The sequence below is a fragment of the Saccopteryx leptura genome, chromosome 3, assembly GCF_036850995.1.
Source record: "Saccopteryx leptura isolate mSacLep1 chromosome 3, mSacLep1_pri_phased_curated, whole genome shotgun sequence".
Classification (NCBI taxonomy): domain Eukaryota; kingdom Metazoa; phylum Chordata; class Mammalia; order Chiroptera; family Emballonuridae; genus Saccopteryx; species Saccopteryx leptura.
In genome coordinates this window covers 254522924-254541792 of record NC_089505.1, presented here as the reverse complement: position 1 = coordinate 254541792, position 18869 = coordinate 254522924, and the positions used below count along the sequence as shown (strand labels likewise).

Genomic DNA, 18869 nt, shown 5'->3' with positions numbered 1-18869 from the left:
CTCAGTAATATTTTTAAGTATTAAGGCAAAATAAGGTCATTTTCAGACAGAAAAGCAAAAGCTAAAAAAGTCAGGTATCAATAAACTTTGAGTAAACACAATTCTATAAATATACTTGAGGCAGAAAGAAATACCAGATGGGGATCTGAGATTAGGAGACGTTTGGTCCTGTCCAAAACACTGACACTTAGAAAATGTCCCTGAGTTCAAACAGCTCACAATGTCTATTTCTACTTTTGGTTTATAAGATTAACACATAAAATATATTATCATGTTTCACTGGTCCAATAATTGAGTTGCGGCTGTATTGCCAGTAAGAACCCTTATCGCGTGCTCGCTTCGGCAGCAGATACACTGAAATTGGAATGATACAGGGATTAGCATGGTCCCTGCACAAGGATGGCACACAAATTCGTGAAGTGTTCCATATTTTTATATAGACAAGAGTGCAGTGGTTACCATGGGGAGGGGATTGTGGAGGAGGGGGTTGGGGGAAGGGTATAAAGCGGGACCAACAGAAGGTAAGGGAGGACGATTTGACTTTGGGTGATGGGAATACAACATAATCGACGGTTCAAATGACGTGGAGATGTTTGCCCAAAATCTATGTACTCTTGTTGATCAATGTCACCCTGTTAAATTTAATTTTCTAAAATATGCCCTTTTTGCCTCAGTAACCTAGCTGGTAATGTCACATAAGTTAAGTAGGTGCATTGGGTTTTGAATAACACAGAAGAGTGGGATTTATATTAACTATGGACCAAATCTCTCTGTGGACATTTTGGACAGGACCAAATTTCAAGGACCTTTTAGCATGAACCAAACATCTCCATGGACACTTTGGAGATGCAGAATAAAAAAGTAAAGTGAGAAACACAAGTATGAAATCCTGTATTAAACCCATAATAATTTCTTTGGAGGTCTAAAAAAAAAAAAAGAATTGAAATACAAATCAGCAATAACACATAAGCCAAGCGGTAGGCAAAAGTAATTTAAAAGTTCTAAGGTCCTTTTATTGTCTGAAAAGAAAAAAAAGGTATTGATTAGCCTAAGACCTTAAAAAGTCAAGTACAATATGTTTAATTTTTAGGGTAACCACAAGAACAGCAATGGGTAACTTCCAAACTAGTGGAAGGGAAAAATGGAATAAGAAAATCAATCCAACAATGAGAAGTTACTACACACCTACTAGAATAGTAAAGATCCAAAACACTGACAGTGCCGGACGCCAGTGAGGATGTGAAACAAGGACCCTCACTCATTGCTGTGGGAATAGGGATACAGCCACTTGGAAGGTTGAAAGCTTAGCAGTGTCTTACAAAACAAAATATATTCTTACTATAGTCCAGCAACCATACTCATTGGTATTTACCCAAACGAAATGAAAATCTGAGTCAACACAAAAATCTACACACAGATATATGTAGCAGCTTTATTCATAACTGCCAAAATGTGGAGGCAACCAAGATATCCTTCAGTAGGTGTGCGGAGAAATAAACCATAGCACACACAGACAATGGAACAGTATCCAGTACTAAAAAGAAATGAACTATCAAGCCATGAAAAGATATGGAGGAAACTTAGATGTATATTACTAAGTGAAAGGAGCCAATCTGAAAAGGCTACTTACTTAGTGATTCTAACTATATGGAATTCTGGAAAAGGAGATAATATAAAAGATCAGTGGCTGCTGTAGATTGGAGGAGGAAGAGATGAATAAGCAAAGGACAGGATTTTTAAGGCAGTGAAACTATTCTGTATTTTGATAGTAGATAAGTACCATACGTACTATACTCAAAGTATACAACACCAAGAGTTAATTCTAATGTAAACTTTGATTGATGATGTATCAATGTAGGTTCATCAGTTGTAACCAATGTACCATTCTGATGAGGTGTGTCTAGGGGCAGTGGATTCATGAGAACTCTGTACCTTCTGCTCAATTTGCTATAAACCTAAAACTCTCTAAAAACTAAAGTCTATTTAAAAAAATAATCTCAGAGCAAAAAGTGGCAAGAAAAGAGAAAAACAAAATATAAACTAGGAAGAACAAATAAACATTGTAAAATAAGATGGTACCTATAAACCTGAAAATATAAGTAATTCTATCAAATGTTAATGGGTCCTGGTAGGCTAGTTCAGCAGATAAAGTGTTGGCCCGGCATGAGGACGTCTGGGTTCAACCTCCCAGTCAGGACACACAAGAGAAGCAACCATCTGCTTCTCCCACTTCTCTCTCTCTCTTCTCCTCTTATAGCCAGTGGCTTGATTAGTTTGCTTGTCAGTCCCAGGCACTGAAGATAGCTCAGCTTGTCCGAGCGTTACCATCAGGCACTGAGGATAGCTCTGTTGACTTGAGCATTGGCCCCAGGCAGGGGTTGCTGGGTGGATCCCAGTCCAGATACATGCAGGAGTCTGTTTCTCTATCTCCCTTCCTCTCACTTAAAAAAAAAAAGTAAATGGATTAAGTAATACAGCTAAAAGATAAAGACTGTCAGATTGGATTAAAAAACAAATAAAAAGCAAATATGTGATATTTAAAAGAGAAAATATAAGGATACACAAAAATTCAAAGTAAGAAAAAAGAAAAAAGGTGTATCGTGAAAATACTAACCAGAAGATGCCTGGTACAGTTATATGAATATTAAGCCAAAAACAAACAAACAAACAAACCCAACTTTAAGATAAAAAGCACTGCTAGAGAAAGAGGGTCAATTTTATATTTTTTTATTTTTTATTTATTTATTCATTTTTTTGAGAGGAGAGGGAGAGACAGAGAGAGAGAGAGAGAGAGAGAGGAGAGACAGAGAGAGAGAAGGGGGGTAGGAGCTGGAAGCATCAACTCCCATATGTGCCTTGACCAGGCAAGCCCAGGGTTTCGAACCGGCGACCTCAGCATTTCCAGGTCGACGCTTTATCCACTGCGCCACCACAGGTCAGGCCAAGGGTCAATTTTATAATGACCGAGTTTCAATTCACCATGAAAAAATAATTTATGAGTCTGCATCCAATAACACAACCTTAAAACATATAAAATAGCCTGACCAGGCAGTGGCACAGTGGAGAGAGCATCAGCCTGGGATGCTGAGGACCCAGGTTTGAAACCCCAAGGTCGCAGGCTTAAGCACGGGATCGCATTCTTGAGCAGGGGTCACCAGCTTGAGTGTGGGATCACAGACATAATCCCATGATCTCTGACTTGAGCCCAAAGGTCACTGGCTTAGCTGGAGCCCCCCAGTCAAGGCACATATCAGAAAGCAATCAATGAACAATTAAGGTGCCATAACTATTAGTTGATGCTTCTCATCAATCTCCCTTCCTGCCTGTCTGACCTTGTCTCTCTCTCTCTCTAATTTATATATATAAAACAAAAATTAACAGAACTAAAAGAACAAAGAAATCTACTGTTTCCAGTTGAAACCTAAGAGGAAAAAATCAGATAATAAAGATTAAAAACATCACAACTAACTTGTCCCAGTAAATACTACACTAGGAAGCTGTAGTATACACTCTTTTCTAACTCAATTTAGAAATTAAAAAATCAAATGGGCCAAAACAAGTCACAATAAATATTATGAGATAATACAAAACACATTCTCTAACCAATTAAACTAGAAATCAACAATAAAAATAGAACTGAAATAAATTGTAATATGTTAGAAATCCAGAAACAGATTTCTAACTAACCATAAGTGAAAGAAAAAAACTCAATAAAAAATGTTAAGTATTTTGAAATAAACAATAAAAATATCATTTGTGCTAAATATACAATTAAAGAAAAATAAAAGGACTGACTGCAAAGTAATATTGTTCACAATAAGCCAAGACACAGATACAACTTAAATGCCCACTGATAGATAAATGGATAAAGAAAACATGGAATATATACACAATGGAATATTTCAGTTTAAAAAAGAAGAAAATTCTGCCATTGTCAATGACGTGGATGAACAAGGAGGGCATTATGCTGAAGTGAAATAAGTCAGAAACAGAAAGACAAATGTCGCATGCTCTCCCTTATATGTAGAAACTTAAAAAAAAAGAAGACGACTCATAAACAAAAATAAAATGATGGTTACTGGAGTCTGGGGAGTGAGAGAAAAGGAGAGATCAACCATCACCTTTTTCTTGAAAGATTCTTTTCCCCTGTGCTCCCCAGATTAGTTTGCATCCTAGCCTTCTACCTATTCTCTCTCAAGTGCCTTTTTTTTTTTTTTTTTTGCTTATATTTAGTATTCCTCAGGATTCTGTTCTGGGTCTGCTTTTCTTCTCACTTTATCAACTATCCCTGAGTAACCATTTTTCTTCCACAGCTTCAATTTCCAACCACAAAATTAAATCTCAAGCACATGCCCATAGAAAGTACAATATGTTGTCTCCCCTCCACCTACTCCATAATGTTAACTCCAGAATTCCTACCCATAATGTTAACTCACCAAGAACAAAAACTTGAACTCCTCATCTTCACCAAGCAAACCTGTCTATCTTCCTTTGGTTCCAATTTCCTTGAATGGTACCACCATTTACTTCATTGTTCAAGGAAGAAATTTACATATTGTTTTTTACTCCCTGTTCCTTGCTGCTTACATCCAATCTATCACTACCCACTAAATTCTACTTTATAAATGTCTTTCAAATTGATCTAAATTCTCTAAAGTTCCAGCATTTATTCTAAGATTTCAAAAATCAAGATGCTAAAATTATTTCTTACATACAATACAGAGTTTTCCTATTTTCATAAGAAAAATTAGGTTAGCTTTCATTTAGTTCTATATCCATATGTATACACTTAACTATGTTTAAGTGTCTCCTATATTTAAAAAAGAAAAATGAGACTTCTGGTCAAGATGAAGGAATAGGTATACTCTGAGACATCTTCCTTCCATGAGCATATCAAAATTACAACTGAATTATAGAAAAACCATCACTGGGCACCACCTGAAGACCACCTAAACAGAAGTACATATATAGGGACAGAGATGGGGAATGGGCAGGTGAGGCCCTGTAACATTCGGCTAGTGGAGATTGTGTCCCAGAGAGACAAAGGGCTACAGGAGAGCACGATAAGCTGCACTTAAAGGGTCAATGCACAAACGCACTCACCCTAAGTTCTGTGCAGGGGCAGCAGCTCAACAAGCACCAGGGACCTATGGGGAGAAACTAAATTGACTAACTTCTAGGTGAGGGCTGAAGGGACAGGGGTTGGGGCAACTCTCTCCAGGGAGAGAAGTACTGGCAGATGTCACTGTCCCTTAGTTGAACTCTCCACCCATCCAGTCAGATCAATGCAGCTGAACAAAGCGGGGGGGGGGGGGGGGGGGGAGGCGCAAATCTGTGCTCTTCATCAGTCTGGTTAACATTGTTTGTCCCAACCTGGGGATCACTGAGATTTCACCCAACTTGCTCACCCAGCCTGAGACTCTTCCAGCAGCCCCTCCACAGGAGCAGCCTGGCTCAGCTCATGCTTCAGATTCACCCACAGTACTATAAACCCCACACCAGTGGTGGCTGCCCAAGGCTTGTGCTGCAGACTTTCTCAAAGGTCTGTAAATCTCACACAAGTGGCAGCTGCACAAAGTATATATTATATCTCCTGTCAAATACCCCATGCCCAGAACAAGCAGAAACCAGTTTCAACTTGCACTGTAACTCCTGATAGGTGACCCCAAACCTGGCATAAGTGGCAGCCAGTCTTGGCCTGTAACATAGCTCCAACTAAGCCACCACAGGCCTGGCATAAGTGGCAGCTGCCTCAGCTCATACTGTAATTTCCCTAACCCAGCACAAGTGGCAGCCAGCTACAGAGAACTTTATAACTCTTACTAAATGGTCCCAATCCCTGCACAAGAGATAGCTGATCTTAACTTGCACCAGAGCCTCTCCCAAGAGGCTCCAGACCAAACACAGGAGTGACTGGATTCAGACCTCACCAGAGCACACATTCAACTTCATAAATGATGTACCCAAAGGGCAGCATCAGGCAGCACCAGAGTTCCACTAAAGCACCTCCTGCTATAGGGTCAACCCCCACACAACATCTCATCTTCTGTAGTATGGCCAACTCTCTCAGTCAGTCAGCTTAACGGTCAACCCTACCCACTGATATGCCAGCAGCAATCAGGGTCAAACTACCACAAGAGGGCACACAACACCCACAAAGAGAACACCCCTGGAGCACCCAGACCAGGTATCCAGGAAGACTGCATCACTGAGCCCCACACAACACCTACTACATAGGGCCAACCTGTCAAGACAGGGAGACATAGCAGATCTACCTATGGCATTAAAACCAACACAGGGAGTCAGTCAGAATGAGGAAACAAAGAAATATGTCTCCAACTAAAGAACAAGAAAGGCAAAACTCCAGAAAACAAATGAAATGGAGACAAGTGGTCTACCAGATAGAGAGTTCAAAATACTAGTTATAAGGATGCTCTATGAACTTAGGAGTAGAATAAATTAACTTAGTGAGAAGTTCAACAAAGATAGAAAACATAAAAAGAGAACCAATCAAAACTTGAAGAATACAAGAACTGAAATGAAGAATACACTAGAGGGAATCAATAGAAGATTAGATGAATCATCACTCTGGAAGACAAAGTAGTAGAAAACACCCAATCATAAAAGCAAGAAGAATTTTTTTAAAAAAGTTTAGGGGACCTCTATGACAAATTCAAGTGTACCAATATTCAAATTATAGGAGTTGTAGAAGGAGGAAAAGAGACAGTGATTGAAAATCTATTTGAAAAATGACTGAAACTTCCATAACAGGGTAAAGAAAAAATACATACAAGGCCAGGAAACAGAGAGAGTCCCAAATAAGATAAACCCAAAGAAGCCCAACCAAGACACATCATAATTAAAAGTGCCAAAAGTCAAACACAAAGAATCTGAAAAGTAGGAAGCACACTGCATTGATATGGCCAATATCACTAGAGTACAAGGGAATAAAAACTAGATATCTCTTAATGTATCTTGTGTTGTAGGTTTGATTTTGAAACCATATAGTGATTTACCAAATTATAAAGTGCAATAAAATAAAAACAAAGGGGGAAAAGCCAACCCTAAAAAACAAAAGTAAAATGAAATTCAACACCAAGAATTACTTCAAGTGACTTTAAAACACAGTTATTTGCTATTCACCCTTCATGGAATATGTCAAGGAAAGGAATTTGAATAGAAAATATCAGTATGGACTCATAGTGTTATTTTTCTCCTAAAAAGTGCGTATTTCTTACCTTTTATCCATTAAGAAGGCCTAGAAGCAATGACCAAGCCAATAGTGGGTACACTTAGTGCCCAAACTGTGGCACCTACATACATATTTCCAAAAGAAAAATGGATGAAAAAGGTGGGTGTCAGGTCTGAAACAAAAAAATGTACAGGTGATCCTTAAATATCTTGTCAGACTAGAAATACAAAGAAATTCTCAAAGGCTACTGTGATTGTGCCAAAAAGGACTCAGGAGCCAATTCAAAGGTTGGCTTTTGGAAAACAGCTGAATTGAGCACCATTTCCTAAAACTGAACATTTATATACCATATGGCCCAGCATTTCTACTTGTAGGTATGCATTCCCCAAAAGGTATATAAGAGAGAGGTCTATGAATATTTGTTTTCAGAATATCAAAAACCTGTAAACAATCCACATGTTCATCAACAGGAGAGTAAATGAATAAACCATGGAACAGCCAAACAATACTGCACAGCAGTTAAAACAAATGAACCACAGTGACATACAACAATATGGACAAACCTTAGCAATATAATATTAAGATGTAGGTTATTGTCCATCAAGCTGCTTCTTTTCCCCACAAAGGTGAGTTTACAGATGCCTAGTACTTTCCAAAAATAATTAATAGCTATACATATGAGTAAAAAACAATGGAAAGCTTTGGATATTTAAAAAATCTGGCTGATCAAAAATATAATGGCAAAAAATACTGGCCACACTGATCTTAGAAAACATTAAAGCAATTGCCCCTAAATATATTAAAAGCAAAATTCTGGCATAATATTTTGGTTTTCTGAAATCAAATACACACATGTGAATTATTTTTTCAAACAAAAGGCACCCATTTGAAAAGTGATGAATATTTCTATAATCTTCTAGCTATATAGTTGCTCTTTTTTAACCTATCCCAAACATATTTTTTATTAACTCTACTTATACTAGTATACAGGTAAGCAAGAATACCTTTAGTTTTTTTAATGACATTTTATATTCTATATTTCATTTAAAAGGCAAGTGCTATATTATTTTACCCAAAGAAAATTGTCAAAATTTCCTTCACTAGTATAATATTCAATCTGTGAGTATTTAGGTATTTTTAAATAAACTGTTAACCTGCATTATAAAAGATAAATTTTCTCTACCCATTTCTTTAATGCTGTTTTTCCCAGTTAATCATAGAGAAAGAAATTTACCTACTGCAAATCATTTTTAAAAATCATTTTAATTTTAAAAAGATGCCAGGAAGCAAAATAAAATGCCAATTTTAAAAGATTTACATCCATATTAAGTAACAAGTACTTAAAGGATAACTGCATATATTAAAATAACTCAATTTAAAAAACAGCTAGACACTGTCAAGAAGATTGTGAAGAATAAATATAGCATCTCCTCTTTTGGAATTTACAAATTAGTTGAGAAGACATAGGGTACAGACATGAAGAGTAAAACAAAAATGCAGAAGATTTAATAGGAAATATATGATTAAATCAAAGAAAAGTCATTAACAAACAAGCTTTAAGATTACTTAAAACAGAAAAATCACCATGGACCAAGAGCGATTAGAAAATGCTTCTAGGAAGAAATGGAACCCACAATGTGGTTCATCAGATAAGTAGCAGAATTCAAAAAGAACAGAGGGAGAGAATCACATATAATTAGAACCAAAGGTGGTTGTTTTTTTTGGTCAGGGTAAAATAAATACAAGTGTGTCTGAAATGATTTCTCCACAGCAGTAAAGTTAAAAAAAAGTTAGAAAGTTAGGAACCACTAAACTAGAATATGGAAGACCATCAATGCCAAACTAAAGAGTATGAAATGAAATTTAACCTGTCTGGGTCTAATAGCACTGAAAGAAAAGCACCCAGCAGACTTTCACTGACACTTGGCAGAAGAAATGAATATATTAAAACTTTCAGTTCCCCTGCACACCACCTTAAAGAGGTGGGGTGAGATTGGGGAGGTGAAGATATAAAAATAAGCTTGATTTAACTTTACCAGCTTTCCCCAAGTGACAATAAAATCACAAATGAATAATGCAAACTGTTCAACTGTTAAATTCTATTTATGAAATACAATACTACTTTTTCTTTTGTTCTCTTTAAAGACAAGTATTTGTTTCAAGGTTGTGGAAAGTATTTCCCCCAATCTTGGTACATGTCAGAGCCAGTTATTTCTGCAGCTTTGAACTTGCTTCAAGGTCTGTCATTTGGGTAGGTCAGAGGATGGATGCCTGGGGTGTTTTGTCCTCCAGGAACTATTTATCCCTCATACATCTCTGTTTAAAATGATTTGTGTACTTTGGAGTGTATATTTTAAGATAAAAAAATCAAAAGTCCATGTCAACCTTGTTATATTTAAAGCATAATCTTCCATTCACCTCTTTTCTATAAAGTTGAGTTTGAACTCACCTTTACATCGATGTAACAATTTTTTAAACTTTTTTCTTGCTAAATAGAGCATTCTATGTGAATTGGGTCATAGTTATACATGCAACTTTAGAAGAGGACATTTTAAAAAATGACTATGAAATAATTTAAAACTAACAAAGAGTCCCAAGAATAGTACAAAGAACCCATAGACACTCTTGATCCAGCTTCCCCATTTGCTGACATGTTATTCTCAATAAACTTACATTCTCTCAAACACACATACAACTTTTTTCTGAATCATCTGCAATTTATTTTCAGGCATGATGTCCCATTACCCCCAACACGTCAGTGTATGTTTACTAAAACCAAGGACAATGCTCTATATAACCACAGTACAATCACCAAAATCAACAAATTAATTTTATCATGATTTTATTGGAGACCTAATTCAAATCTCAATGATGCTTCCAACAACATCCAGATCCAATCCAGAAACATGTGTTGCATTTCACTGTCACATCTCTTGGTCCCCTTCAATTTGGAATACCTCAGTCTTTCATGACTTGACATTTCTGAAGGATAGATGCTGGTTTCTTTATAAAATGTTCCTCAATTTAGATTTTTCTGATGTTTCCTTGTGATTAGATGTGACTTACATATTTTGGGCAAGAACATCCCAGAAGTGATGCTATGCTCTTCTGAGTTTATATTAGGAGGCACACAATGATGACTTGTCCCATTATTAGGGTTGGTAATTTCTATCACTTGGTTAAGATGGCACCTGCCAAAGTTTTCCTCAGTAAAGTTAATAAGTATTTCATACTTATTAAAAAGTAATTAATAAGATATTTTGTGGGGAGATATTTTGAAACTGCAAATATCCTGCTTCTCATCAAACTTCCACTAATTATAGCATCCGCTGATGATTTTGCCTAAATCAGTCATTAGTAGGAGGGTTGCCAAAGGTGATTTTGAAATTTCACATTTATCTAGATTAGTTAGTATCCTACTGTAACACAGAGCATTCAATTTAACCCATTTATTTATTTGCATCAATATGTACCCATGCATTTCAACTTTTTCAATGAGCTCAATTTATCATTTGTTTTGATGTTCAGTATATAACTGATTTGGCTAGTAGAGCTTCTTCAAGCTAGTGCCTGTGTGCTTTTAATACGCTTTTAACATTCATTCCACACTTCATTGATCTAGCACAACAAGCCACTTCTCTAAGGAGTGTTGATTCCTTTTAATGAAGATTGATATTTAGAAACCAAGATCTGAGCACTAATATACTCATTGTTACTATATTGTCATTGTTTCCAGACCCTATGAGGGGTCAGAGTAAGGAAATATATGTAGGCATATGCACAAATATACACATATACATACACATATACCATATTTCCCCATGTATACGACGCATCTAATTTATAACCCACTGCAGGTTTAGTGACTTAAAAAATTGCATTTGTAATTCCAGTCTTATGACCATCCAAAAAAAAAAAAAAGGTTCTGACATATATAAATGGTTTTCACATGACCTCATAAAATGTTTAATAAAGATAGAACAGGTGATGAAAGAGGGCAGGTAAGAAAACCTCTACTGATTCACTAGTCTGAAAAAGTGTCATACAAAAACTGTCACACATGCAATTCATAACAGGTGTTCTGTCTTGTTGGAAAACAGTATTATTTAAGAATAATCACTGCCATGTGGAAATGAAAAAATTCTAAAGTATAGCTATATAAGACTCATCACTGATTTTTAGATTTCTTCAAAAAGGGTCAAAAGTCACAAAAGGCCACATATTGTATAATTCCATTTATACGAACCAGACTGTGCAAATCCATAGAGACAAAAAGATTAGTTGCCAGGGGCTGGGACGAGGGGCAAATGGGGAGTGACTGGTATGGGATTTCTTTTTGAGGTGATGAAAATGTTCTGACTTAGTGGTGAGGATGCAAACTTTACAAGTATTCTAAAAACCACTGAATTGTATACTTGAAATGGGTGGATTTTATAGGTGAATTATTTCTCAACAAAAATGAGAGGACCAATAACACAAGACTTCCTACTAGCACACCAAACGTTAACTTTAAAAGATTCTTGTGTTGCCAAACTTTTGAAGGCTTTTCTGTACAGCAAAAATGACAAATAACATGTAATAGACAATACTGCCATGTAGATAGAAAGCTGCTTCATCAGAAAAGGTCAGCTTGTCAAAAATATAACTGGAATTTTCACTTCATTAGTTGACAGACGTCTAACTTAGCATGGTAATCTTCTTGTAGCATGTGAACATGTAGGCATGCTTTGGAGTTTCACTATTAGAATTCTTTAGTCTGTGGTTTCTGGAATGTTTGATTGAGCAGATGTGCAGTGCATGTTTTTGGAACTCCTTGCCAATACAGCTTCAATTTCAGCCACAGTCTCTGCTCTGCTGGCATCTACAGATCTAGGCTCTTTGTAAACTAAGCCCCGAGTCCTTGACTTTTTCATTTAGTACTTAATTAACTGTCATGGGGAGCCTCCTTCATATAGTAGGAAGTGAATTTTCTTACTGTCAACATGAATTTGATTTCGGCTAACCAAGAGCACCGTTAACGTTTTCTTCAATGCCTGCCATCACCGATCAAAAAGAGTAAAACAAAAAAATTTTAATTTTATTATTCAAAATTTATAAAAATGTAACTATAAAAGAAATTTAAATAATTAAACTTAAAATAATTTTTTTCCTGTCTGATTTTTCCCCTAACTTATGAAGTTATTAAAGCTTAAATCCGCACTAAGCTATTAACTTTGTGACACTGTTAATTTATATGAGAACTCAAATTTAGCCACATTCATTTAAGAAGACATAGCAGTTGGGAAATTCAGAAGACCTGGGTTAATAGTTATCATTCAAAAGAATTTATAAAAACAAAGAACTTGGAAAAATGCCTAATTAATAAAATTTCATTGGAACATAGAATATTGAAGATGACAGGACATTAGATTCAGTGACTCTGAAAGTTAAATGCCCACTAATCGAACTTTAAAAACTAGAAAAGTAAAGAAAAAAAATTATTACAAAAAATAGGATACTGTGAGGAGACAAGATGGCCATGGAGTAGGCGAACATTCCTCATCCCAGAACCAAAGTGGATTACAACTTAATTTTGAGAAGAGTCTTCTTGAAAGACCGACTTTGGACTAATAGGCAAGGACCACCAAAGAACCCACACTGAGACTGGTAGAAAAGGCAGACGTGGAAAGGGCTGCCCCGACCCCGCGAGCGAGTGGCAGCTGGGAGGGATTCTCGCGGTGGGGAGGACTGCCCCGCAACTTGTGGGTTGTGGGTCCTCAGCCCCAGAACTGGAGTCCCAGCCTAGAGCCCTGGAGCCTGGAAAGGGCGAACAGACTGTATTTGGCTGAGAAAGAAGCCTAGATACTGTTTGAGAGAAGGAGATAGAACTCTTGGACCCAGGGTCCATATTAAAGGGACTGCAAGGAGAGCCTCTCTCACAGCCACTTGCCTGGGGCTCAGGGAGCGGGGAACACTGGGAGGACTGGAGTTGTCAGGGGAGAGAGTGGTCTTGGAGGCACAAGGGGAGACACTTTGAGAGATGAACACCCTAACGGCTGCACTGAATCACTCCCCAAATCTAAAGTGAACATTTTTCCTCAGAGCAGCAATGCCAGCCAAGGGAAGAAATTAACCCGACCACCAGAGGCTCTCTTGCTCCAGTTAGAACAAAGAGGTGCTTAGAGGCAGGCAGTATATTAGGGACACAGGTAGTGAGTGCCGAGGTCTGAGCTACACCGCCCCCCACCCCCCACGCTGCTGAGTGCTCGCAGGGAGTGGGCAGGCTGACAGCGGCGGTGCAGCTGCAGGAGTCAGGGCGGTCCCAGAGGTTGCGCCGCGGGCCCACCTGCAGCGCGAGCCTGAGCAACTGCAGAGGCAGTCCAAGCGAGCATGCATGGGCCCGCCCACAGAGGCAGGAGCTGTAGCGGCCGCTGTGGAGGTTCGAGCTAGCGCGAAATCCTGCCTGTGGTGGGAGCCCGCCCTTGGAGAAGGACAGGGCCCAGAAGACAGCGGAGATGGACAAAGCGGCTAAGCGCAGGCCTGCCCACAGAGACAAGGCCACCGCAGCTGCTGTAGAGGTCCAAGCATGTGCAAAATCCCGCCTGCAGAGTAGGCCCACCACTAGCGGCAGCTGAGCTCCAGGCAACAGCAGAAACGGTCTTAATGGGCGCAACCAGGCCCACCTGCAGAGGTGGAAGCTGCAGTTACGGCTGCAGAGCTCTGAGCTCCCGCGCAATCCCACCCCCTGGCGTTAGCCCACCATTGGTGGGGGCTGCAGCCCGGGCGACCTCGGAGATAGTCCAAGCTGGAGCATGCAGGCCAGCCAGAGGTGATGAAAGTCATGGTAGCGGCCTGACACTGGCAGCGCTCAAGCCCAAATGCATGGGACAGCAACAGCAGCCACAGCCTGTGCACAAACCACACAGAGGAGCATAGAGGCCACACCCACTGGACCTTTGTGACCACACCCTTCTGAGTGCTGAAAAAGAAGAAAAAGACAAAATAAAATAAATAAAAAGATATCTGATGCAAAGGGGCAAGCCACATCCAATACTGCACCTAATCACTGAGCCCAACAAGTAGCCAGCAATAAGAGGCAACAGAAAGCAGATCTCCGGGGAATTTGATCTTTAAAAAACTTCCCCCAGGCCAAGAGTAGATAAAAGCTAGAGTAGGAGTACAGCTGATATTCACAACAGCACCTGGGCCCAGCAGAGGCAGCCACACAATCTGGATTGCCTGTAGCTCCAAAACGGTTGATGAGAACTAGTCATAGGCAGTGATTCCCACTGATCTGTGCCAAGCTTTGTCAGGGAGGTCCAGGGCAGGTACATCCAGCAACCAGATATGAAGAGCATCAGTTCAGGACCTAACAACCCCTGTTAGAGTGGTAGCTTAAGGAAGGGCTCCTCACACCTGACCAAGCTAAGAAATAGAAAACGCCAATACAAATAGAAAAAGAATAGTGATAGCAAGTAAGTAGCCCACAGCAGATTACAAACAATAGCTTATGCCAACCAAAGAAGATCTAGAAACAACACAACTGAAAATTGGGAGGCAGAGAATACCAACCCTAGACTCAGCTAGCTACACAGACAACACATCCAAAGGAAGAGTGTATACACAGACAAAATGGGAAGAAATGTAATCCAAATAAATCAAAAAGAAAAATACCCAGAAAAAGAAGTGAATGAGATGGAAATAACCAAATTATCAGATGCAGATTTTAAAATGATTGTTAGGATGTTCAAAGATCTTAGAGCAACAATAGACATAATGAACTCCTAAATAAAGAGATAACAAGCATCAAAAAGGACATTGAAAACATAAAAAAGAACCAGTCAGAAATAAAAAATACAGTATCAGAAATAAAGACTATCCTAGAAGGAATTAAAAGCAAGAAGGATAAAGCAGAGGATTGAATTGGCGATTTAAAGGACAAAATAAACAAAAACACAGAAGCGAAGCAGGAAAAAAGAAAAGAGGCTCAAAAAGTCTGAGGAAAATTTAAGAGAGCTCTATGACAACATAAAGAGAAATAATATCTGCATCATAGTGGTTCCTGAAAGCAAGAGAAAGAACAAGGGATAGAGAAGCTGATTGAAAAAAATCATAGCTGAAAACTTCCCTAAATTGAGGAAAGAAAAAGTCACACAGTTCAAGAAGCAGAGAGAATCCCACTAAAGAAGAACCCAAAGATACATCACAATTAAAATACCAAAGCTAAGAGACAAAGAGAGAATACTAAAAACTGCAAGAGAAAAGCAGTCAATCACCTACAAAGGAGCCCCCATAAGGATGACCTTCGACTTCTCAACAGAAACACTTGAGGCCAGAAGGGAATGGCAAGAAATATTCAAAGTAATGCAGAACAAGAGCCTACAACCAAAACTTCTTTATCCAGGAAGGCTATTGTTTAAACTTGAAGGAGAAGTCAAAACCTTCCCAGACCAAAAAAAAAAACAAAAAACAAAACTCAAGGAATTCATTACAACCTAACCAATGATGCAAAAAATGTTAACGGGTTTGTTGTCAACAGAACAAAGGGAGAAAAATCTAGTAAAAGAGATATGTAGATTTAAAAAATAAAATGGCAATAAACAACTACATATCAATAATAACCTTAAATGTAAATGGATTAAATGCTCCAATCAAAAGACATAGTGTAGCTGCATGGATAAGAAAACAGGAACCATACATATGCTATCTCCAAGAGACCCACCTCAAAACAAAAGATACACATAGACTGAAAGTAAAAGGTTGGAAAAAATATTTCATACAAATGGAAATGAAAAATAAGCTGGTGTACCAATACTTATATCTGAAAAAATAAGACTTTAAATCAAAGGTTATAGTAAAGGATAAAGAACTTCACTACATAATGATTAAAGGAGCAATCCAACAGGAAGATATAACCATTATAAATATCTATGCACCTAATACAGAAGCACCTAAATATATAAAGCAGACTTTGATGGACATAAATGATGAGATCAACAGCAATATTATAATAGTAGAAGATTTCAATACCCCACTAACATCACTGGATAGATACTCAAGAAAGAAAATTAACAAAGAAACAACAGACTTAAAGGACACAGTAGATGAAGTGGATTTAATAGATATCTTCAGAATCCTTCACCCTAAAGCAGCAGAATATACATTATTTTCAAGTGCTCATGACACATTCTCTAGGATAGTGTAAAGCCAGTAGCCAGGGCCGGAGCCAATATCAAAGCAGCCTCCTGGCCCATGCAGGTTTGCATTGGATTCGGACAGTCGGTAAAGAAACAACGGAGCCACAAACTGGTGGGCCATTTTCTTTAATTCTAGCTTGCACCCGGTGGGCAAGTAAAAATACACACTGGGCTCCAAAACCCACTCACATTCAGTGCTCTCAAAGCCACTGACTTATCCGAGTTTCCTAGAATCAAAGGTTTCTAGCTCACCAGCCTTATTCACCTCTGTTCCCCATCTCCTTCCTTATCCCAGATACAAACTCTGCACAAACTGGCATCTCACTCAGCACTCCGCCATCTTGGCTGCTTCTCCTGGCCACATGGCCTCTTTCTGCTCTCTGCTCTGCTCCCTCATGCTAATCATCCCAGGAACCAAGAGGGCAAACTCTCGTTCTGCCCCATTTTATAGTGTAGATTCAAACCCTTTAATCCAATATACAAAATACGGAAGTCTCTAATACAAAGTCACTTCTCTGAGGCATGCTTGGATTGTACCACCCCACATCAAAAAGGGTGGGAAAGACTTAATCCCAAAACCAAGCCCCAGGCTACAAGGATTCTGCCTGCCTTTAGCCCACCCCAACACACATTAATATCACCTGGGCGATAGCCTCCTCATGTTATCTTTAACAAAGTGAGCATAATACATTTTATCTGCCCAACAGATACACCACATGCTAGACACAAAATGAACCTCAATAAATTTAAGAAGGCTGAAATCATATCAAGCATCTTCTAAGATCACAATGGCATGAAATTAGAAATCAACTACAATAGAAAAACTGAAACACACTCAAACACTTGGAAACTAAATAGCATGTTATTAAATAATGAATGGGTTAACAATAAGATCAAGGAAGAAATCAAAAATTACCTTGAAACAAATGAAAATGAGCATACAACAACTCAAAATCTATGGGACACAGCAAAAGCAGTCCTGAGAGGGAAGTCCATAGCATTACAGGCATACCTTCAGAAGCTAGAAAAAGATCAAATAAACTACTTAACCCTGCATCTAAAAGAACTAGAAAAAGAACAGCAAGTAAAGCCCAGAGGAAGTAGAAGGAAGGAAATAATTAAGATCAGAGTGGAAATAAATGACATAGAAGCTAAAAAAACAATATAGATGATCAATGAAACCAAGAGCTGGTTCTTTGGAAAGGTAAACAAGATAGATGAACCTTTACCAAACTCACCAAGAAAAAAAGAGAGAGAGGACTCAAATAAATAAAATTAGAAATGAGTGAGGAGAAGTAACAGACACAGAAGAAATACAAAGGACTGTAAGAAAATACTATGAAGAATTGTATGCCAAAAAATTAGACAACATAGGTGAAATGGACAAATTCCTTAAAACATATAATCTTTCAAAAATCAATCTGGAAGAATTAGAATATCTAAACAAACCGATTACAACAAATGAGATCACAACAGTTATCAAAAAACTCCCAACAAACAAAGGCCCTGGGCCAGATGGCTTCACATGCGAATTCTACCAAATATTCAAAGAAGAACTAACTCCTATCCTGCTCAAGCTATTTCAAAAAACTCAAAAAAGAGGGAAGACTTCCAAGTTCCATTTATGAGGCAAGCATAATTCTGATTCCAAAACCAGGCAAAGAAAACACAAAGAAAGAAGACTATATGCCAATATCTCTGATGAATTTAAATGCTAAAATCCTCAACAAAATATTAGCAAACTGGATATAGCAATACATGAAACAAATCATACACCATGATCAAGTGGGATTTATTCTGAGGAGGCAAGGCTGGTACAATATTTGCAAATCAATCAATGTGATTCATCACATAAACAAAAGGAAGGAGAAAAATCATGTGATAATATCAATAGATGCAGAAAAAGTATTTGATAAAATCCATTACCCATTCATGATCAAAACTCTCAGCAAAGTGGAAATACAGGGAACATATCTCAACATGATAAAGGCCATCTATGACAAACCCACAGCCAACATCATACTCAATGGGAAAAAATTATTTATAAAAGCAATCTCCTTAAGATCAGGAACAAGGCAGGAGTGCCCCCTTTCACCACTCTTAGTCAACATAGTTCTGGAAGTCGTAACCACAGTAGTCAGATAAGAAGAAGAAATAAAGGCATTCAAATTGGAAAAGAAGAAGTAAAACTATCATTATTTGCAGGTGATATGATACTGTACATAGGAAACCCTAAAGTCTCCATCAAAAAACTACTGGACCTGATAAATGAATTCAGCAAAGTGGCAGGATATAAAATTAATATTCAGAAATCAGAGGCATTTTTATATACCAACAATAAACTGTCTGAAAAAGAACTTAAGAAAACAATCCCCTTCACTATTGCAACAAAAATATAAAGTACCTAGGAGTAAATTTATCCAAGGAGGTTAAAGACTTATATTCAGAAAATTATAAAACATTGATAAAAGAAATCAAGAAAGATACAAACAAGTGGAAGC

At 38.0% G+C, this 18869-nt stretch overlaps 1 protein-coding gene and 1 non-coding gene across 4 annotated transcripts in view; one reads left to right on the top strand and one right to left on the bottom strand.

Annotated features, from left to right (window-relative positions):
• Window positions 1–18869, bottom strand: part of WDPCP (WD repeat containing planar cell polarity effector) — a 425216-nt gene that overhangs the window by 362128 nt on the left and 44219 nt on the right. The window lies entirely within an intron of this gene.
• On the top strand, window positions 331–434 carry LOC136401954 (U6 spliceosomal RNA). Its single transcript, XR_010750876.1, has one exon. It is a non-coding gene; the product is annotated as a U6 spliceosomal RNA (small nuclear RNA).